The 22,941-nt window shown below is 39.5% G+C and overlaps 1 long non-coding RNA gene across 1 annotated transcript in view; it reads left to right on the forward strand.

Moving 5' to 3' along the window:
• LOC106934728 (uncharacterized) overlaps positions 1 to 21,897 on the forward strand; it is a 37,762-nt gene extending 15,865 nt beyond the window's left edge. Inside the window, exons 2-3 of the long non-coding RNA XR_001421751.1 lie at positions 6,774 to 6,865; positions 21,814 to 21,897. This is a non-coding gene — a long non-coding RNA (uncharacterized LOC106934728). The remainder of the gene's footprint in view (positions 1 to 6,773; positions 6,866 to 21,813) is intronic.
• The last annotated feature ends 1,044 nt before the right edge of the window (positions 21,898 to 22,941 follow it).

Here is a 22,941-nt window from a genome sequence, read left to right on the forward strand (position 1 = left end):
AATTTTTTGCTCTGCTTTAGGGGGCGGCGTTTCGTTATTTTTTTTTTTTTTTTTTTTTTTTTTTTTTTTGACAAATTTCCAGCTTTCTCTCCTGGTTTAAAATTAAACAAATTTAACACACATATACACTGCATTCATTAGTTGTTTTTGCATTTATCACATTCATTTCTTTGCACTAAATTGTTTTGTTTTTAGTCTGATTGTGGAAAAAAAATACAATATTTTTATTACCGTAAATCTTTGATGGACGACTGGGAGCCATTACTTTCTCTTGGAGTCAGCAGAACTTCCTTCACTGAGCTGCCTTTTGCAGACACCCGTCACTTCGACCCATTCCGGGGTTGAAACCTCAAGATACCTTTTTTCCAGTCCAGGGCTGCCTGATGTGTACTGGCAAGAGAAGCCCGATGCTTCATTTTTGGTTGTTTTTTGTTGTATTATCCTCTGTTTCCCTGCTCTTTTTCCCGTTTCTTCACTTTTTTCCCCGATGCTGCTCTGTGCTTGCCGCTATGAGCATAAAACCTAAGTCGATGAGAACCAGGAGCGTATGGATCTCAGCGAGGCTGAGGAAGTCATACCTTCTGTGAGCGACATCGAAGGAGTTAGTTATATTACATCAAATCCTAATCCGAGGGGGGTAGCAAGTAGTTGTTTTCTTAAACCATCCTAAAACTTTACTTTTAGGAGTAGTTTTACTACACTTTTCTTTTTTTCTTTTACTTATATTGTAAAGTATTGCTACTCTTACGTTTCTTTTTATTTATAAAAACGTAAAAACGATGTGTAATTTTCCTCCACTTCATCACTATGCACTGCTTTGTATTCATCTATCAAACTGAATTCCCAGAAAATACATTAGTTTCTGGTTGTAATGTGACCAAATTAGAAAAAAAAAGCCCAACTGGTATAAGCACTTTTGCATAGATGTGCAATTTGTGCCAAAAACTACTGTTTTTGGGGGGTGAATTTATCACCATATTTTGTACCAACACATGTGCCTTTCCAAAACTTTTTAAAATCTTAATTCACACCAACCGCCAACCATTTTCCATTTTCCTTCCGAGTTGCATCTGATACTTTTCTCCCCTTCTGTGAGTGTCCAAACACCTGAATGGGTGAGACATTTTAGAGAGACCTTGAGTGAAGCGCAATAACCTTCCACTTGTGTCTACACTAGAGGGGAGAAAATAAAAGCAAAAAAAAAAAAAGAGAGAAGCTTTTGTCGGCAGAGGCTCGAACATCTGGAAACCAGCAAAACACCTAAAGCTGCCTTGATTAAGATCACACTTTTTCTCTGAAGCCATGACAAAATGAGACCTAAAAACAGCCGTGCTTAGAATAACACGCCAGCATATTAAAACAATAGCTTATTAGATAAGGGTGAGCACAAATTCTCTTGCTTAGCTGAGGCTGTGATGTCCTTTCGGCCTGCCCCCATCCATAACTGTGCAAGTCTTGTTTTCTTCTTCCCTCTTTAGCTAATTTGTTTGTGGACCTTTTCAATTCTCATGATTTCATCTTAAATTTGCCTCTTAAACCTTGACCTCCCAGTTATTATTGTCAAGTCCTGTGGGCCGGAGTGCAGGCTGGGTGGCCGAGGCCAGAGAGGCATGAAAGAGGAAAAGCTCTGCAGACTCGTTGGGATTTGTTTACACAAACTGGAAGCTTTTTTGGTGGGAGATAAAAGTTAGTAGCAGCGGTGAAGTGCTTTTTCCCATCGACTCTGGAATCCTCCTCACATCGACCCTTCTCCTGTCACTATAACAGATGTTTGGTTTGGGGAACTGTAAACGCTGTCTGCATTTCTGATCTCTGTTATCTCCCTGTGACTTGTAACTCTCCGGGCGTCATAATAAGACTTGGCATGGACTTTGTATCCACTGACAGAGCAAACACTTAATACTGTGATGAGTGGAACGAGCGACATACAAACGTTAATCTCCAGAGATGGATATAGGAGTAGATGTGAGTTATGGTGCCGATGAGAAATTTACATACACTCGTTATGTGCTCGAATATCGCAATGATTTAGAGCTTTAAAGAGGCATTCCAGTTGTTTTCTTTGTCGGGGTGGAGTGATAATTCCCAGAACAACAACAAATTAAATAAATAACAAACAAACTTGAATAAATTGTAAAAGCAATAATTAAGTTCATCGTGAATTTTCTCTCATGCACAGTCAAAATTCAATATGCAGCCTCAAATATATGAATACACTAATATATATATTTTTATTATTATTTATTCTCAAATTATTCTTTGCTTATTTTCACTGAGTTGTAAGCATGGCGATGGAAACATCAAGCTGAAAGTTTGCATTGGTGCCAGCAGCACTGGGGTATTTTACAAAGTGAATAGAATAATGAAGAAGGAAGACAGCATCCAAATTCTTCAACTTCCCCACAATCCAGCAGTTAAACGACTGAAGCTTTTTCTCAATTTAATGTTGTAGCAGAACAATGGTTGGCATGGTTAAAGCAGGTTAACATTGAACTGAACATTTAATTGAACTAAAAATGTGTGGACTACGCTTAAAAGAGTCGTACTGCTTGTCGTCAATTACAGAGAGGCCAAACAGAAACAGAATAATGGAGGTCGCCTGTTAATGGCTTCAAAAACATGTTTTTTTCTGCATTTCCCTAATTGGCATTGTATTGTGCGGATTAGAGAAGATCACCAATAAAATCAAACCTGTGCATCCAAGTCTATTGTTTACACGTCTTTGAAGTTGTTTGCAGTATAATCATTACACCCTGGAATAAAAAGGTTCAAATGCATCATTAAAAGAGGCTGGGAGTGAATAAGAGTTAATTGTTGACGACCCAATTTCACAGAGGCATGGCAAAATCAAGCTTTCTGCCTGTGACCCATTGTTTGTTCACATAAAGCTCTACACTGTAATCCCTTTTGTGTTCAATTAATCAAATTACTGCTGTTTAAACTTTGCACCACACACCAATTTGTAAAACCTGCCTACATAAGCTGTCTGTATCTCTGTTAGCTCAGCCTTTGGGTTTTTGCCGCCTTCCCAATCACCTCCACTACCGAACAAGCAGACAGACAGAGCGAGAGAGAGAGAGGGAAGCTGGGAGGGAGGGTCAACATCAAATGTGATGAATGCCTTTCTACGGAAAAAGCTGCACGGAATGTCCTTGACTTTAATCAAAACTATTTGTTTTTGGGGCGGCTCGTCTGTTGTCTCATGCGCTCATGTCCACTGATAGCCTGACATTAATGACACCATAAATCAGGGCCAAGTGACGGCAGGGTTTTTGGTAATGTTTCAGGGCTGTTGCAGAGATGGCGGTCATTGAGGAATATGAGGAGGAGAGTGAGAGGTCTGTTGGAATTCCAGATTATGTGGGGGTTAACTAGCCCCTCGAGAGAGAAGGAACAAGATGTGATGCTAAGCTGTGCAGGAGCCAAGAGAACCAAAGCAAAGCTGTTTTTACATGCATGATATCATTCATTGGAGACGCAAGCTACATGATCATATTTTGTTCTCAATGCTTAGCGCACGGACGCAGAAAGAGAAGTGTAGATGAAGCAAAATAGCGGTTTTCACCAAAACTAGATAACCATATTAACATCACAAAGAGCAGCAGTTGTACTTAAACGGCATCAAAGTTTTAGGCCAAACTCGACTGATAAGACTCATTCTGTGGAGATGAGAATGCCATAAATCCCTTCTGTACATCCCTCATCCTTTGCTTTAATAGTCTGCTCACATAAACACGCTGGCCCTCTTCCTGGGCCAAAATCTAAACAATTCCAGCTTGATTGATTTGACAGAGACTGTAAGATAACTGCTCCTCGGCCAATGCACCGCGAATAGGGAGGCCCTAAAACCTTTGTGCGTTAGGGATGGGCCAAAAAAACACTGCTACCCATTTGTATGTTTGAATAGATGGGAAAGGCTGAACAGATGTTTGGTATTTCTAAAGGTCAGGAAGTGTAACTCTATCTCAGTTAGTTTGGACTCCAGGCATGGGGATGTTTTGTTTTGGGTCAGTGTGAACTTTCACACCCCAAAATCATTCTGATACGTTGCTGGTTTCAATTTGGAGTTGCATATTATTAACCACGGTGGCACTGTTGCATTAATAATTACTGGTATAAAGAGTCTGATGACTTAGAAGTGGTAATGGTAATCAATTTGTCAAAAAAACAACTTTGAAGACGTCTCGGTATAGTGAGTGTGTAAGTATTCGTATCACTTGAAATGTAGGTTACAACCATGAACCTAAATATATCTGATAGGAATGTGATAAACACATATAAGGTAGCATTTAAAGAGCCAGAAAAGTTATCAAATTAGGATTTTCTTTCCTCCACACGCCCAAGACAATTGTACACACTGAAAAACTCATTCTGTTTTTTGCATAATAACTTAGGATCCCAATAATGTTGCATTTAAACAATGCAAAAGATTATCAGTTGAGTTTAGGGGTGGAGTTTGATATTTTAAAACATGATTAAGGTTTGATGTAAATCACAGCTATCTTAGGCTAGATCTACAAAGTGGCAACATCTGTCCCAAGACATCTCTAGCCTCTAAGTGTTTCTTCTCGGATTGTTTTTTCACATCTTCTCAGGCTTTCCTATCAATGCTGAAGAAAAGCATCGGTGCTGCCACTGCTGTTTTACCATGAGTGCTACGTGTTTAGGGAGCTATGTAGTGATTTTTTCCCCCCCTTCATAAAAAACATTGCATGTAGGCCAAAATGTAAAATTTTTTTCTTTTCTGGCAGGACAACCTTCGTCCACATGATTATTTTACCCCCTATATACCTTGATGTAACTTGCAAACAGGACATTTCAAAGCTTTGTTTCAACAATGGTTTTCTTCTCGACACCCATTAACACCAAATTTGTGCACAACTAATAACTAATAGTTGTCCTGTCCATTTGATCTGTGGATCTCTGCAGCTCGTTCAGAGTTACCAATGGCTCTATTGGCTACTTTTCGGAATAGCAGTCTCCTTTTCCACCTTTTCAGTGTAGGTGCATAGCCATGCTTTGGTTGGTTTGTACTCGTCATAAATACTCTTCATTTTGATTGATGGACCGAACGATGCTGCATGATATGTTCAAAGCTTAGGATAGTGTGCAAAACCTCAGTCCTGTTACATTTCCCTAACTGTATCCCCGACTTGTCTGGCATTGCTGTTGGTTCACAAGTCCTCTCCAACAAACCTCCAAGACATTCACAAATCAGCTGTGCATATACTATTAATTAAATCAACCACAGATGGGCTGTACTTACTAATTAGGTGAGTTTGATATTTTTTAGGTACATGGTATTTTGTTTGGAGGTATTAAAATAAAATGATGTGTGTACAAATGCACCAATCTCTATCACCAATTGAGATTGGTGATTGTAGTGTGACGAAATGGAAAAAAAAAAGTTCAAGGGCCGTCAATGCTATTTGAAGGTGCTGTATACTCATTGCAACTGTTCCAGATTGAAGCCATACCTCTTAACATTTTTTTTTTCTTTAGAGATTCACTTTATCTTGTGGCTTTTCTCCTGTCAAAGTCGGTGCAAAACTAACGACACAGGAGCTGTTTGGTTGAATCTTGCATTGTCAAGAGAAAGCTATGTAGACAGTGTCTGCCAAAAGGAGTATGCATTTCTAATCCCTTGATGGCTCATAGGCGCAACAAATCTTATCCATCTACATGCTGTCAAAAAATGTCACCGCTGTATCAAAAAGAGGAGACGAGACCTGAAGGAGAGGTGCTGGAGGGAGGAAATATACAACAGTGTGCATTTTTTTTTCACCGTTGCAGACACACACACACGTGCCCACCCACTCGAATGCACCGGAGAGACACCGAGCTGTCGTCAGTTGACAAACAAATGACAGACAAATGACATGTTGGAACACCTCCACCGGGCCTGATAGCAATCGCCCTGCGAGATTGTGCCAATGGCATCTCTTATGGAGAGAGGCCTGTGTGTCATTTTACACAAACAAAACCTCTGCCAAACACCAGATCTGATTGCTTCCACCGCCATCAACTGTGTCCAATCTAATCCGTCTGTCAATCTGGGTTGCAGGGACTGAAGACATGGTTAAAGGAAGCATGATGGAGAGGTGGGATGATAAAGAGGGAGCGGAAAGGTGGATTTGTTGGAATGGACAGGGGGATTTGTAAGGAAAGCTGTGGCAGTATTTCGGCATGTCTGCGCCTATACATAGTGTAAAGCCAAAAACAGTGGTTTTTACTTTTCTTGCTTTACTACATGCTTTACAGTGCAAACTATTACCTCAACCACAAGCCACTTGTGACTTGTCAAAATATCATTGTGGACGATGCTCGGTGACCTTTGCGTCGTTGTGTTTTTTTTTGCCTACAACCCTGCTGGCAGATACAGTGTAATGTGTGCTTTCCCGTCTCCCTTAATTCAATCAGGTCCCTCCCATCACTCTGGCCTCTTTATTCCAATTCGATTAGTCGTCTAAAGCCATCAAGATTTCCTGGACAAAATGAATGCTTGTATTAATCCCCGCAATTTCCATTTAAAACGCAAGGGCATCGACTTGATTAATAAGGGCTGATGCTGAATAATTACACAGCACAACACAGATAGGGTTATAGGAAAAAGCACAGCTGGGCATGCCCCCAAACGCCCTTTGGGAAACCCAAGAAGGGAAAGGGGGGGCGGGAGTCAAAGTAAAGCAATGGCAATGACTGAGGTGATGAATCTCTTAGCTCGCCCCTTATGCAATTAACAAGCAACTCTTCTATTAATTTGGTCCTTCCAGAGTGGTGACTGATCAGATGTCTCGGGGTCGAATGTCAGGGGTCGAGAGCAGAGGTCAAGCCAACAACAGCATGGAGAAGACAGAGAGGAAAGGTAAGAACTGAAATGGAGACAGAAAGAAAAAAGGCAGGCGGAAAGAGCACAGTCTTACCTTTTTTTATGGTTTGGCTCTAGTTTCAACATCAACCTAATTTAGATTACAACAAATCAGCTTAGTGGTGAAAAGATATCTGCTACCATAAAGTGTTCAGGTTTGTAGGTTTAAAAGGAAATGTCTCTCTCGCACATTTAATTGGGAACAATCAATCATTGTAGTGGTTAAGCATTCAATACAGACTCAATCAATCGCAGGTTTGGGATGGAATGAAGATAAAAATAATGGTCCTGTTTTTTCTTCCATTTTTGGAAAAAACAGATTATATTTTAACATTTACTCATCAGAGATTTATTGGACATTTTTGTAAGACCAGAATTGCTTTAGGTCAAATATAAAATCAGAGAAAAATGAGCATCCATTATGGATGTACATATTGTGTCTTGGTGTTTATCTTGGTGTTTATCTCTGTTTCTGGCTGAGATAAAAACTTTTAGCCTGCCTGATGAAATATACTTATTTTCTCAAAAGCACACTCAAAAAAAGGGAGGAGAAAAGAAAGAGGTGATAATGTCCTTGCTTGTATTTTTTTTAGAACTGATTAGTTGTTTATGTTTTGACTTTTTTGTGCATAACCTCAGTTATATCTTAGTAGCTGTGGCCAAAAACATCAGAGGTTCCAAGTTTGCACTTTTTAGTTGTCTTGCGGTCAGTCAGTACAAAACCTCCTAGTGTCTATGTAGAGGTTCCTTGAAAAACCTCTAAATAGACACTCTCCATAATAAATAAATTAAAAAAAAAATGGCACTAAGATTTGCTGTACACAAATTTCTTCTCAGTTGATGTTGTAAGACCATAAAGAATTCAAAATAATGTTTCTACAAACACTTCATTCATGGCTTTTAAGTATGTCATAGTACTACAAATTTCTAAACAAATACACTGCTTCAAGTTCCTTTTAATTTCTGTAATTATGTAAAAAAAATTACATTAAAAAAGTAAATGTGAGGCATTTGTGTTTGAAGAATAGATATATATCGACACATTACAACTTCCAGTGCAGCACAACACTCTAATTTGATGATTGCTTTCTGAAAAGCAAAAATAATAAATCAGTTCATCACGGAAACAGAAATTCTGTTTTCAGACATTTGGACAGTTTTAAAAAAACAGGTACCCAGACTAATTTAGACGTCATCTAACAATCTAGGAGGAAGGCTGGAATTATGCCACTCATTGTTCATATCTTCATACTTTAATTTCTTTAATTTTTTTCTGATGAACACCCTCACAACTTTTCAAAATTAGTAACAAATGGGTGCATTGTTGAAAGTCTAATTGGCTGTCTGGACAGAAATGTCTGACTTTTTTGGACATATTTGGATGCATTTCAAGAGAAAACAACAATATTGTTCAGCTGAATGTTTTATTTTATTTTATTTTTTTTTTGCATTGCACATCTGGGTGAAATCTGATCACTTAAGTGTCATATATTAACAGCTTAATATATACAATTTGAAACATTTATGATACAAATGATCAAAAATAATTGTAAAAAGAAATGTCACCGCTGTATATAATTGTAAGTCAATTTTATGATTTAATAAAAAATGATCTAAATTCAATAAAGATAAATTTGGTAGATTTTAATCCAGTTAATGTAATGATTTTGTAGAAAGAAATTAATTTAATTACTAATTTACATTGTTTACCTTAATGTCTTACTTCTGTATGTCTGCTGGGCTAAAGACATCCATTGTTCAACTTTTTTTAATTGTGCATCATTTATGAACTTTCTTTGATTGTTTGCTTAGGATGACATTTATGTCCAGCAGCTTTAAATGAGATACTATTAAAATTCTCACATGGTCGTGGTAGCTCTGTTAGCCTTTACTATGTAGGCCATCCTGATCCTTTTTTATGTCAGAGTCAAAGTATTCCCACATGTTTTTAAAACTTAGGGAAAATGCTCCAGGGATGGGTTGTCACGACCACCTTCGTTATGGTTTGAAAATAACCTTTTCTTAATTATCAGCGTAGGAGGAAATGAAGCCTGACAGTATTTTCATTTTTAAAACATAATTTAAAGAGGCCCAACCCCAACAATTATCATAGTTTCTAAAAGGTTGAACTTCTGGGCTTAGATTTTGGGCTGTGTAGGAAGAAAGTTAAGACTCAACCTATCAGGTTATGAGATACTTCTTTCTCTCTTAATTTCTGATTCATCGTTATTAGAAATATAATCTGAAATCAGCAGGCTACATTAATTGGTCGATTTTTCACCTCGATTTGCTCTGACCATCCATTTAGAAGTGAAAATGTCAGTCAAATATTAAACCATGACTAAGCGTGACTCAGTCACAAAATCAAGGCTCCTGTTTAGATTCCAGTATTAGACTCAAAGTTAGATATCCTCAGTATGCAGATTAGTTACTTTGTCAGGCATAATATTATATGTGTGAAACTATTTTAAAACAACCTGTTTTTAAATAGCGTCACAGCTTATTCACAGTGAGAGAGAAAAAGACTTTATCAGGACGGATGACTACATACATCCTACATACACAGGAATACTTCCAGCAACGGTGCTGTTTTCACTTTTGAGCTTCTAATTTCTGTCTTGAAATTTGAATTATTGGTAATCACTTGGAATTCTCGGAGATAAGGTAAGAATGAACATTGTCTCTCAGAGATCGCTGTTTTCTAAAGCTAGCTGTTCTAATGCGATAAGTTGCTAATGTGGGATGCTAATGGAGGATGCAAAAGCCAGTTGAATTTAGTTAGATCATTCTGTTTGTTTTAAAATATTTACTAAAACTTAGAAGAAATAATCTTCTAAGATTATTAGAAGATTAATCCAATCTTCTAATAATCTTCACGTGTGTTCTCATATTTTAATAATGAAAGTACAATTAAAGCTTTTCAAAAGCATGGATATAAAATTCTGATCAGTGAATTTCTAAATCGTATAAATCTTCATTTCACTCTCTATTGGACCATCGATCCATTACAGTAAAACATCATTCAAATCAAATTGAATACCTAACAGTAAAGCTTAACCAGAATTTTAAAATGAAATTTATTGAACTGTCTGAATGATTGTGTCAGTGGTGTTTGTGGTTTCACTGTTCACTGCCACAAGTGAGTAATTACATTAACATACTTGTGTTTCTTTACATGCTGTTCCAGTGCATGCTATTTAATTTGCAGATGCTGCACTTTATTTTACATGCTGTTATATTTACTTGTAGATAAGAACCAGAATGTGATTTGCCCTAAGCTAATTTTGCCATCTGTTGACAGAAATGCTCCCCTCAGAGTCTCACCGCACTTGAAGTAGAGCGGCACAGAGAAAGAAGACTAACCCTCATCAAAAAGACAAAACAACATATGCTTATACTCCTTAAGTTTGAGCAAAAGTTCCTCTCTAATATGCGGTGCCACAGATGACTGACACTGTTTTGTTTCAGTTGCACTTTTCCCCATCTGCCAGCCAGAAATGGCTGGATTCATTACATAAAGACAAGAGGAGCCAATCAAAGTGCCCCTGTTTGAACATGGATGCGGGTGTCCATGTAATGGTGTTGGAAAATACACATGAATACAGTATTGATCTTCCCATCACTGAGTCTCATTTTAGGATGCAGAGGGCATTTGAGGAACAACAACAACGGAGGCTCTTATCCCATCTCCCTCTGGCCCCCGCTTCTATCGTGTCTCTAGCTATTGTTCACAGACATAGATCAAGCACCAAGTGGAACTGCAGAGCCAAGGGACTTGGGCATGTGGAGGGGGGCATGAAAAGTGAGGTAGGGGGGATTCCAGTGAAGGAGAAAAAGGAAGAGATGGAAGCTGGTCTTTCTCTGCCTCTCATCCCCTTGAAGGCCAACGGAAGGTCCTAAGCCTGGCTCAAGGGCTTATGCAGATTCAATGACCTTTTTCCCAGAGACCAGATTTTACACTTAAATTACCATTATGAGCAGCGGTCTCCCTTGAGGAGGGCTGTAGACCAAACCAATGCCCCCCACAACCCCCCTGCTGCGGTTAAAGCCGACAGCGGCACCTTGTTTGGGCAGCAGGCGAAACGATGTGGAACACATGTAAACGAGCGAGCTGCTTTGCTGTCAGCGCTGTCTCAGTAGGAGTGGGGCCACAGTGCGGGGTGGCATTAAATGTGCATTACACTTAGATTGTAAATGCCAGAGAAATTGGGGGTTATAAAGATGATGTGATAAAGATATTAGACAAGCCGTTTTATGTTCCATTATTGGCCTATCAAACTGAATTTTAGGAATCTCATCCCTGTGACAGTGAAGTAAGGCTTAAAATATCTCCTACAAGTGTTACACACAGGATAGTTTTACTTGCTCTGATTTGATAGGTGAATAAAACCCTTTACGGTGATACTAAACTTTTGCTAAGGTGTTTTTTTTCCTCAGAGCAGGGAGTCTCAAACTTCATGTCCAGAGGTTCAAATCAGATTTCGAGGTAACATCAAAGGCCTCTAAGAACAAATCTCTTTCATTAATTTGCTTCAGACTTAAGAGAAATGGCACTTTTTGTTTGAAAGTATTTGTAACCATAAGCCTCTCCTATTGCTGGTAGCAAAACATAATGAGCCTTCCAAGTTTGTATTTTATCAGGAAAAATGTACCAATTGTTTCGTTTCAGTTTGAAATACAAATATCTAGACAATGCTCTCAATTTCTGTTCTCTTTTTTGTTTGTTTGTTTTTGCAACACCTTAATACTGTGGTATTTCTACACAAAAGTATTGTGCTGTGAGAAATGTGTAATGGGACAATCCTAGTCCGACTTAGTTGCTGTCCGAATCTGGTTGGAGCCTGTGCTTTGAGAATTGATGCCTCATAGTATGTTTTCATATTCCTAAGGCCTTTGTTAGGTTCCTCAAGGACAGAAGGGACCTGAAGACTGTAGGGTGTAGTTTTGCAATACCTCTCATCCCAGCAAAATAAGGCATGACAGAAAATGGAAAAAAACACCAGAGTTCTGTCCTTATTACTCTCTTCAAACATAAGAGAATGATGGCATCTTCCTCTTTCAAACTATAACCCCGCTATGGGGACACAAGGAAGCACATGCCAGACGCACACAGACCCACACACACTTACACACAATTGAACTTCCTCTTCCTGTGGCTGCGGATTTGTTTGTCTTTAATTCCCTATTGCGTGGGGGTAATGGGGACTCTGTGACAGCTGTCATTCTGCCATGACCTCGGAGGCCTGCAGATCTGAACTGGCACAATGATCAGGTAAGTGTGTGTGTACGTGAAAGTGTGAGCATTTTCTAGTGTAAAAAAATGTTTGCGGAACAGGGACATCGACAATAAACTAGTGGGACGTGTTGGAGGGTGGCTGTTTTGATGTGAAAATAGTGATTAAATACTGAGAGAGACTTTTTTTTTTTCACTGTAAATCCCTCAGGCTCGACAATATGCCACTACAAATATGTCTAATCAGCAGGAGACTTGTTCTGACAGAAGCCAAAACAAGACCCAGACACTCATAGGGTGATGTGACAAAGGGCATTTGGAGCCAGACAGGCAAAACCAAAGTGCAGATAGGAAAGACTTCAAATATTTCTTACATACATTTCATGTTTTGATCTCGTGAAATGTTTTGAAAGGGTGTAATATTAAGTTGCAAGCCACATCTTTGAAGAAAACGTCTACTGTTACGCCCTGATTTTTATCTTTCCTCTAATAGAAAAAACATTGCCCTGTTTTGCCGCATTCACGTCTTTCCATGTATCTCCCCGCCTCACTATGCTCCATCCCTCGAGTTTAAGTTACCTACTGTAGAAGAGCTGTCATCAGAGAGCGCATGATAGCGAGAGCAGAACACGGTCGACTGCTGCTCCGGGGTTGTTTCGGATGCAGAGCCGAGGTGGGCGGGAGTGCGTTGGAGCGTGGGGGCAAAGAGAAGAAAAAGAGTTAGTGGTGATTCTGCTCAGTGACACATCAGGCCAAGGCTGTGAGGTTGGCGTTCAGTTCAGTGGTCCCACAGGGAGTGAGTGTCTGCGGTCGAAACGTTGCTTTCAACCACATGAGCAGCCTCGTGCTAAAATAAGGTGAAAAAACCCCGTCTCCCATCACACTTGTTCTTACTTTAGCTAACTCCTGCTACAAGCTGTTCCACATGGTCCCATTATGAGCAACGCAGACTGTGCACTAAGGTGAGAGTGAACGTGTGTGTTTTGTGTACATAGACTGTGTAGACAGCAACTCTATCAATTATCAATGAGTCATTCTAATCGGAAACGTGTCTATATGGCCACAGATGCTGTTGAAAGTGATGAACCCAGATTAAAATCAACCATGGGACATCGCAGCTTTTACTGCATCAACATTTGACCTCGTGTTGTCTTCCTCAATGCTCTCAGCATAAATTTAGTACACGGTACACAATTTAGAATTTGGGAAAACTGATAAATTTGTGTTGTCCTCTTTTCTTCTCTTTTCTTTCTTACTTGTATTCAACCTGTAAAATGACTGTGCCAGACATGAGAAGTGATTGTTCATTACTTTTTGGTAAGTATCTTAGCAGCATAATAGAACCAAGAAGTTTCACTTGAGGTCAAACAGGAAAAAAAAAACAAAACAAAACAAAACAAAAAAAAACAGAATCCTTAACCTCAACTTTACTGGAACTTAACTCTTAGATTTACTTTGAACCCCTCACTTGGAGGAAATGGAGATTTTCAATGAGTACAAGGTTTGGTACATGGGGAATTAACGACTTGGAAAAATCGAAAAATAATGCTGCACCCGGCTGGTCATCTATCCAGGGCGTGCCTCTGCAACCCTGAACGGATAATACAGAAAATGTATGGATGAAATCATACACAGAAGAGAGTGCCCAACAAAAAGTAGGAGTAGTCAGAATATCACTTTGATGTACCTCATTGGAATTTTACAGCTTAGATCAACCCAAAATAGAGCATAAGCAGCCACACTTCACTGGAATTGTAGCTACAGATCTTCATGCAGAGAGTAACATTTTGGTCCAGCCTTATTTGCAGGAAAGCTTAAGGCTGGAGAGACTCTGTGGTGAGCTTTTGTATCCTGCACTTAAAAGTTTTGCCACATATTTTAAATTGAATTTAGGCAACGTCTTCAACTCAGTCATGTACAGTGAAACATTGGGCAACGCTGTTGCCTTGCAGCAAAAGGTTCGAGTCACAGAGACTTTCTGTTTGAAGTTTGCATGTTTTCCCCGTGTACGCATGGGTTCTCACCGGGTACTCTGGCATCCTCCCACGGTCCAAAAACAGTAACGGTAGGTCTTTAAATTGTGCTTAGGAACGAGTGTATGTGTGCATTCAGTGTGTCTCTGTGTTATCCTGTGAAAGAATGGCATAACATCAATTACTCACTTTACCCTGCAAGGACAAACAAACTCTCTGTTTGGGGCCACTCTGAAGATGAACTTCTATCCTAACTTCAAATTTTTGTCTGTCTCAAACAGATTTTCTTCTACAACTGCTCTATTTTTAGCTTTTCTCACCTACCTACTAACGTACAGAGCAAGAGTTCCTGTTCATGAAAAGTATGATATCTTTAAAACACTCAGTTAATCTTGGTCTCATCTAACCGGAGCAATTTTTCCACATGCTTGTTGTGTGTCGTATAATCTTTAAACAGAACTTGGTTTCACTTTGTGTGGCTTTAGTCCATCAGCTGCCTCTCTTAGAAAAAGGTTAATTTGTGGGGTGCAACTCTAAGTTCTTAAGTTACCTCTTAGCTGCTTCCGTCATAAAGTCTGACCTTGCTAGAGCCACATCTTGGTAGGTTTGTAGTTGTGCCAGATAATGAATTTAACAGTGCTTCATCAGACTTTTGAAATAGCTTTTTTTCCGCCACTCTAACTCTGTTTACATTTCATCACAAGTGGGACTTCTGAGAATGGTGTTTACTGACAGTGTTTTTTCTTCCAAATATCGCTTGTGAAAATGTTTGAAAACCATTCAACATGTCCCTTTCCCTTCACAGCTAAGCACTGCTTTGTGTTGGTCCACCATCAAAGGTATGCTAACATAGATTCCATTTGTGGTTATGATGTGACAAAATATGAAAAAAGCTTAATGGGCATTGAATTCTTTTTTTTGTTGTTGTTCAGCTAATGGTTTTCAGTGAGTGTCCGGTTCGGCATATGGGACTTTTCATTTCACCTCTACAGTTCTGAATTTCTTGAAAAAATTCAGAAAGCCTTTCTAAATACCCATGTCATGTTGACATAAGTATCCTGGAAATAAAAAGCTGAATATTAGCGGTTTGACCTTGAAGTCGGTCTTTAATGGAGAAAAAACAGTGTGCTTGAGCATTGATCCAAAACAAGAAAAACATATGTCATTGCCCAGATGCTCTTACAAACTGTACTCTATTGTTATTCTCTGCATTTTATTGTTCACATCTGTTTTATTTTTCAGCGCAGGACTTTCTCACAGTGCACGTCTGCCAAAAAGTTTGTAACAACGTTGGACAGAATGGTTTGAACATCTCCGTGGCTAACTGAATTTGAAAGACCTCTGAAGGATGTATTCATAGAACACAGTGATGGGGTTTTAATTTTTTTTTTTTTTTTTTTTTAAGAAATGATCAAGGCCTCAGTGCTAAAAAGGACAATACGTGACCCGCTCGATTGTTGAAAATGCATTTCTTTGCATTGTTGCTAACAAAAGGATAAAACCTATTGCAGTAGTTGTCGGCAGCCTCTTCTAAATGTGTGGTTGGATTTTTTTTCGTGCGATGGCCTCTGTTTGACTGACACATCAGTGTGTGTATATAAGCAGTGGTTTTGGCAGGAGCCTTCAACCTTCTTCTCCCATCAGGGAATCCGCTTGTAAACCATATCCAAACTGAACTTTGCAGCCTTCAGTAAACTCTCATGTGGCACAGGCCAAAGGGTTTCAAGACACAGTGCCACACTTGTGAGTGTGAAAGACACGAAAGCAGTAAAGGTGCTCAGATATCATATTTTGTATGGTAAAACAGGGTGGTCCAGTATTTTAGTCTCTTTGTTGTTGTCTCGTAATTCCATAAAAAAAAAAAAATTAAGCCCATTCAGTCCGTCTCTTTTGTGCTAATGTATACGTATAAAGCTTCTTTTTTCAGGCTTTTTTTTTTTCCCTTTTCTTTTCAATACTTTATTTCTGGCTCTGTCATACATCATACACCAGGCCTTCCCATGTTGTTTTTTTTTTTTTTTTCTTTCTGTCCCCCGTCATCAGTCGACATAAATACCCAGTATGTCACAGCAGGCTATGCTCCGAACGCCCCCTCAGTGCTTATCTCTACAAAATGTGAATCTGTTATTCTACAGTAATAGAAACCATGTTGGTAACATCTTAACATATTACATTCACTCAAACACACTGTGAAACTCTATCTTACCGCTGTGTCAAAGCTCTTTTTATACAGCGGGAATGTGGGGGGATGTGGTGAAACACAACGTTTTGCCCAAAGCACAAACTCTATGTGAATGCACACACAGACTACAAGGTTTCTTTTTTATTCTTTATTTATATCTTTTTTTTTTTTTAAGAGGACAATTCAAAAAAAGCTGAAAACACAAGAGTATTGTGCGCTTTAATGTTTTGAAGCTCTTGTATGTGTCTCTTTTTACGTTTGCAGACTGGTAGAGGTTCAGATTTCTGCAGGCAATTTGTTTCAGGTAACTGGAGCTTTCAACGGCAGTTGAGTGTGTCTTGGGAACTATTAGGGGGAAAAAAGAGCGTGTTCAAGCTTTTCAAAATGTTGATGGATCCAACATAATGAGCGTGTAACTGATCACAAAGATAGACAGATAAGATTTTTTTTTTTTCCTTGGGTTAAGAATATTGCTACATGGGAGAGAGGAAAGCTAAACAGAGTGCTATCCAACATTAGAGATATTAGGCTTTAGGTAGCACATTGTTATTCACTTACTGCTCCTATTGGGAAAGCTGTAGGCTTTTTTTTCTTTCTTTCTTTTTAGTCCTTTTGTTGCCAGAAATCTTTGAATTGAATCAGTGTGCAGTCAGCATACTGGAGGCAAGAACAGCTAAATGTTCAGTTTTGTGAGGATGCTACTAAAACCGTCAACAAGTTTTATGTCTGTTAATGTTCATTTTATGCTTTTAAGTCTCTTAAGTTGCTATGTTTTTTTTTTCTCCTGGTAAGGTTTTCAGTAGCCCCCTCTTCCTGTTATTTTAAACACTTTTTTTTTGTTTCCTATTGGGACAGGAGGGCTGTAGAAAAGAGGGAGGAGAAATGCTCCAGGTAAAACATCACTATTTAGGGCAAGATTCTATGGAGGGCATCAGGGAGACAAGAGGTTGGAATTTTTCTTTTCTTTTTTTTTATTTAAGTGCAGACAGCTCCAATTTACCCTCCAGTGTTCTGTCGACTGAGACAATCACCACACATTGATGTCTCAGGTTTGGAGGACATATGGTAATGAGTTCAGACTGACTGACTGATGTGACTTAAACTGTTGGGTATTTGGGAGGGGGTGGCTGCAGTACAACGTGGACAGGGGGACAGGTTTATAAAAGACTTTGCCAGCAGCCATAGTAAGAACAGACCAGGACGTTGGTCCCGGGAGCACATCTGAGACTCGGTCTGTCATTGAGGTAATTACGTCCATGGTTACGGTATCTGTAGGAAAGGCTGATCTCAGACCTGTGGCTCTAATGATACTCTCATGTTGCTAAAATGTCCTTGACGGCCCCCACGTTCTGCATACCCACAGACACTTCTGGGAAATGATCATTGAGAAAGAACACTTTTTATACATTTATATTAAAACTAAATCTTTTGAATCATTTAAGTGTGTACACACCAGCGAAAGTGACACGAGTATCAAATTTGAACACGAGTCACACTTAAGTCGCAAAAGCAAGAATGTACACTTATTGTCTATATTCAAAACATGCTCTACATATATGTAAAAAAAAAAACCTTGAATCTGTAAGTAGACTTGCCTTCAGAGACTCTAGACTCGACTCATGCTCCTCATCTAAAGATTTAAGTCTTGATTTTGAGGTACCTAATAAAGACTTAAACTTCACTCAGACTCAGCCTCTACAAACTTAAGACTTGATGTACAGGAGGTTTGTAAAAGGTAAAATGACCTGTACTTGGAAAAGCGCTTCACACTACTTTCACCCATTCACCCATTTGCACACATATTCGCAAACTGATGGTGGCAAGCTACTTGCTACGAGCCACAATTGCCCTGCGGCACACTGACAGAGGCAAGGCTGCCATGCACCCGTGGCATCAGCCCTTCTGACCACTACCAGCAGGCAAGGCGGGTGAAGTGTCTTGTCAAAGGACACAACGACGGAGACTGACAGAGCAGGTGGTCAGAATGGTAACCCACCTCTGTCACAAGACAATCTCCTATGCCACGGTTATTAATAATTTTCCAGTTTAGTTATAAACTATCCAAGCCCTGAAATGGGCTTTTGATGTAAGTTAAATCAAAAGATGTTAACTTAAAGATGGTTCTTCGAAAAACAACTTGCAAATGACAAACGGCATATTGAAGGTGTTTGCTCCAAATGTTTAGCATATTTAAAAGTACCTTGCACTATTCTCACTCCATCTTCCTTTGCAAACGTACCTAGCTAGCTGGCTTCCCCTAACCCTCTGAGACCTGACAGAACTTTGTTTGACCCCTCGTTTTTACATATGTCATATACAATTTGCCACACGCAGGCCTAGCTGACGGTTGCAGCTAGAAAAGACAGAAATCTCAGTCGAAGTCCCGTCCACTCTCAAGTCAAGGGCATGCTTTGAACTGAAACAGGTTCATTTTTTACCTCGCCATCATCCTTTTTTCAATTTATTCCCTGCCACACTCTACATCATTTATAGTCTCATGCTCATGCTAATGATGCTGATTTCACAGGGTGTCAAAGCTCTAGAGAATTACATCTCCGCAGTGATGGGTTGCTTACCGGCTGGGTCAAATTCACTGTATATTTATCTGCACAGGTGTTTGCTATTGTTTCACTAATGCATCAGAGACAGGGAGATGTCTGAATATAGAGTAGAAGAAAGTGAGAAAGGCACTCCTGACATCATGAATCTTTGCCAGGATTGAAACTGAAATGGCAGAAAGTGAGTGGCCATGCTTAAAGAATCCCTGTATTCTAGTCTAAGACCACACACTGTGCCTGTATCAGCCCACCTTGCACCGCTGTGATTGATTCTCTGCCCAGAGGCTGTAATCCCTGAACCCTACACCTTTACTGGACCGCGTCCCCTCTCTCACACTTTTTCTGCTCCCCCAGTGTTTCACAGCCACCTGGGCAGCATCATCAGTTATGACAACGTAAGAGAATAAATCAACAAACTGCCGCCGCTGCCTTGTATCCAATGGATGTCTGCGACAGCTCTCAATTAAACTCCTCAAGATATTTTTTTCCCCCCCGTCTCTTGCTTTCTCCTTGCACTCTCTTGTTTTAATCTCCAATGGCAGACATTGGAATCCTGCTGTCAGCATAACGGAAGAATATTAGCACGGCTGGCCCCACCTGGACCCGCCGCTCCTCAACCTGTCCCCTCCCTGTAATTATCCCTTAGCCCTTTTTCCCATTAACCTACTCCCTTTGATCCCCACACATGCTGATATTATGCAAAACTGCTGAATAGAGAGACAGAGAACGTGCAAAACACCAAGCCGTTACCCATGGTTTCTGATTTCCTTACTTATTCTCGTCTTCTTTTGCTCTCTATCTCTTCCTAATTATCTGCCTCTTTGTCATGGATTAAATTAATTTCAAAGGAGCCTGTCAAGATAGAATGGGGATGAAGAAGAGAGGGATAGAGTGGGGTGTGGGGGGGAAAGGAGAAAATAAAAGTATTGGACAATTTTTACATGCCATCAAAGATGAATGAATCTCAAAAAGCAGCCTGCTAAATCACTATTTCCCTTTTTTCTCCTCGTGGATGTATCAAGTAAAAGCTCTTCATTAGTTCTGGGGCCTAAAAGCAAATACCGGGGTCTGTACAATGCTGAAGGTCTACAACTGACCTTTCTTTGGTTTTAATCATTGCAACTCTTGACAACTTAATAAGTTGAAGGTGCTGGGTTGCAGCCTAACGTAATAAGGCCCACACCAAAGCCTTGGCCACCTATGATTGCTCCCATAAGTCTTAGCACATCTGGCCCCGTGTCCTTGGGTGAGAGATATTTTCTACAACTTTCCAGCGTCACAGCCCTTCATTAGAAATATGAATGATACAGTGCAGAGTCTCCTTGTGCAAAAACAGCTAAATGATTCTATTGCTCTACTACTGCCACTTCAATCTTTCCAGTACAGAGTGACCGCATTACTGCTCCTCTGCTTAACATCTTGTGGGGCTTAACAAATTAATACACTTTTTATTGGGGGGTCTACTTTGTAAATCACAGTAACACATTTATTCCCTTCCAGATAAAGTGTACAGTTGGCTGGTAAATATGTCATAGATCCACGATGGTTTATTGCTTCTATGGATGGATTCTGAACCTTTGTTGATGCGACATAAGATGCATAATTCTGTTTGCAGTACAGTTACCGTACGTTTTTATGAAGACAGTTTTTCTTTTTTTCACCCACCACTTTTTCAGCTTTCCCTGTCCACAGAGAAAGAAATTAATCCACAGCTATGTGAGGACTCTTATAGTTGCCTTAAGATGAGTGGGTAATCCCTGATCATTTGCATTCTTAAAGAAATGTATTGGCTTTTACCTCAGAGTTAACATTTATTTAGCTGACATAATAGCTTGTGCTGAAATGAACCTTGAAAGTAAAAATATAGAAATATATCCATCTCATATATATGGGAAGTGTGTAGAGGTGTTTTCTTGTGCATCCCATTAAAGTATGCAAACATGTCTTCTATCATTTAAAATAATACAAAGCGATACAGTTAAAGATTTAGTTTGAACTTTACGTGAACCTGCTTGTCTTAACGTGTCATCTCAACCTAAACCCCGCTGCCACTTTATTAGGTTGTCCTGTTCAGTTGCTTGTTCTTGAAAATAGTGATTGAGCCATGTTAGCAACTCTGGGTTTAGACGTGGAAACCTGGTGACAATGGTTGATGAAGTTTGAAGTATGGAGGAGGAACTGCACTCTGGGATTTTTTTCTTTTGTCTGAAACAGATAATGTATCCATTGAGTTGCAAAATGAAAATGGCCTTGTTGATGTTGGAGGTCAGAGAAGACTGGTTCAAGATGGTACAAAGACAGCCATGGTACGCACATTATCATCTTTAAATGCATAGCACACTTTAAACATCAAAGCAGATAGGCTACAGCAGTAGAATGCCACACAAGGTGTCACTCCTCTGCAAAGAATAGAAAATTAACATTTCCATGTGCTCACTACAAATTAAAGAATAATGTAGCATTGTCTGATGAGTCTTGGTTTTGGCTGCCAACTTCAGATGGTAGGGTCAAAATTTGATGTAAACAACACAAAAGCACATGTCCGTCCTGCTTTGGATACACTTGGCATCCTTTGCATCCCTCAGTACCAACTGTGCATTGTTTAAATGTCACTCCGTTTGGGAATTGTTGCTGTCCAATGTCCGTCTCTCTTATGGCCACTGTGTGCTCAGCTTCTGAGCTTCTGCTACTTTCAGCAAAAGTAATGCATGGTAAAGCTCAGGTTATTTCAAACTCGTTTTCTTGAACATGACGATGAGTTCATTGTACTCTAGAGACTTCATATTCCACGTCTCAGCTCAGCAGAGCAATGTCAGGATGTGCTGCGAAAAGATATTTACATCATGGGTGTGTTGTAAATATCTTTTACAACACACCCATATTTACATCATGGGTGTGTTGCTGAAAAATTTGAAAGCACTGCACGATGGTAACATGTCAACAACTGGGATTAGTGAGGTGCACCTTATTAAGTGATTTTTTTTTTTATTTTTCTGCAGAGCACTTTCTTACTTTCCTGCTGGACACCAGCAATTCAACACACCAAAGAGTTCACTTAAAAAGCTACAGAATGGGGTAAGCTACTATCATTATCATTACTATCAAAACCTTTTAACATCTCGTTAAAAGGTTTTGCAGTTTCTTTTACTGGACTGTGACACATGCAGCCATCACAGGCTCCATCCGGCCTCCCACGCTTTGCTCTGAACAGATGCTTGTCCACCAAGTTTACTTTACATCTTTATTGGTTTTCCCACTCAAAGGACCGGCTTGTTTCCCTGTTGGAAGCAGAAGGCAAGCTGGAAGTTTCAGGTTTTTCAAGGGAGGCACCTAAGTCTCTCTGTTGTATGGCTAAGTTTTGATCTCCTGCTCTCTGTTCGCAGAAAGGCTGATGAAGCAGTTTGATCCCCCCCCGAGTTTTCTGTCGGAGATATTTTAATGACCCGGCTTTTGTTTGGGGGTCAACTCGCCTCCTTGTGAGCGCTGTGGAATCTATAGCAAGCCCGCTGTTGATTAGGTCTCCTTAAAGGTGATGATAAAAGCCATTGTGGGAGATGCACTTCATTGAAAAGGGTGATGTGGAAAGGGGGAAAAGATGAAGAGGTGGTATGGAGACACCAAGAACGTATTAAAGCCAAGCCCTTGCTCTTTTAAATCCACCCGTAATAGGGACATTAGAAATTTAAATGTAAATTGCCTATTAGATTTCTATGCAAGGTATCTCTGTTCCCCTTTGTGAATGCAGCAAGAAAATGTCTGTTCTCTTTGCGCAGGCATAAAAATAACTCAGTTAAGTGCAATGGATCTGGTTGATTAATTTTGAGTTGTTTATAGGCAGATGGAGCATAAAAATTATTTATAATTAATTAATCACATTTTAATTGGAAACTATATATCGACAAAATAAGCAACATTTTCAATTCAAAAGCCCGTTTTGCTACAAAATGATTTAATAAAAAGATCTGTGAGCTCAATAATAAATGTATTTATTATTCTTAATCTGTTATTTAGGTTATTCTACCGTCAGATTGAAGCAAAGTGCTTTTATACCATTCAGCTTTCAAGTGTTTCAGGAACCTCTCATCATTCATGGATTCTTTGAAAAAAGTACTTGTTTGGAAATGTGG

The sequence above is a fragment of the Poecilia latipinna genome, unplaced genomic scaffold (genome assembly GCF_001443285.1).
Source record: "Poecilia latipinna isolate Pla-1442-1.1 unplaced genomic scaffold, P_latipinna-1.0 Scaffold1850, whole genome shotgun sequence".
Classification (NCBI taxonomy): Eukaryota; Metazoa; Chordata; class Actinopteri; order Cyprinodontiformes; family Poeciliidae; genus Poecilia; species Poecilia latipinna.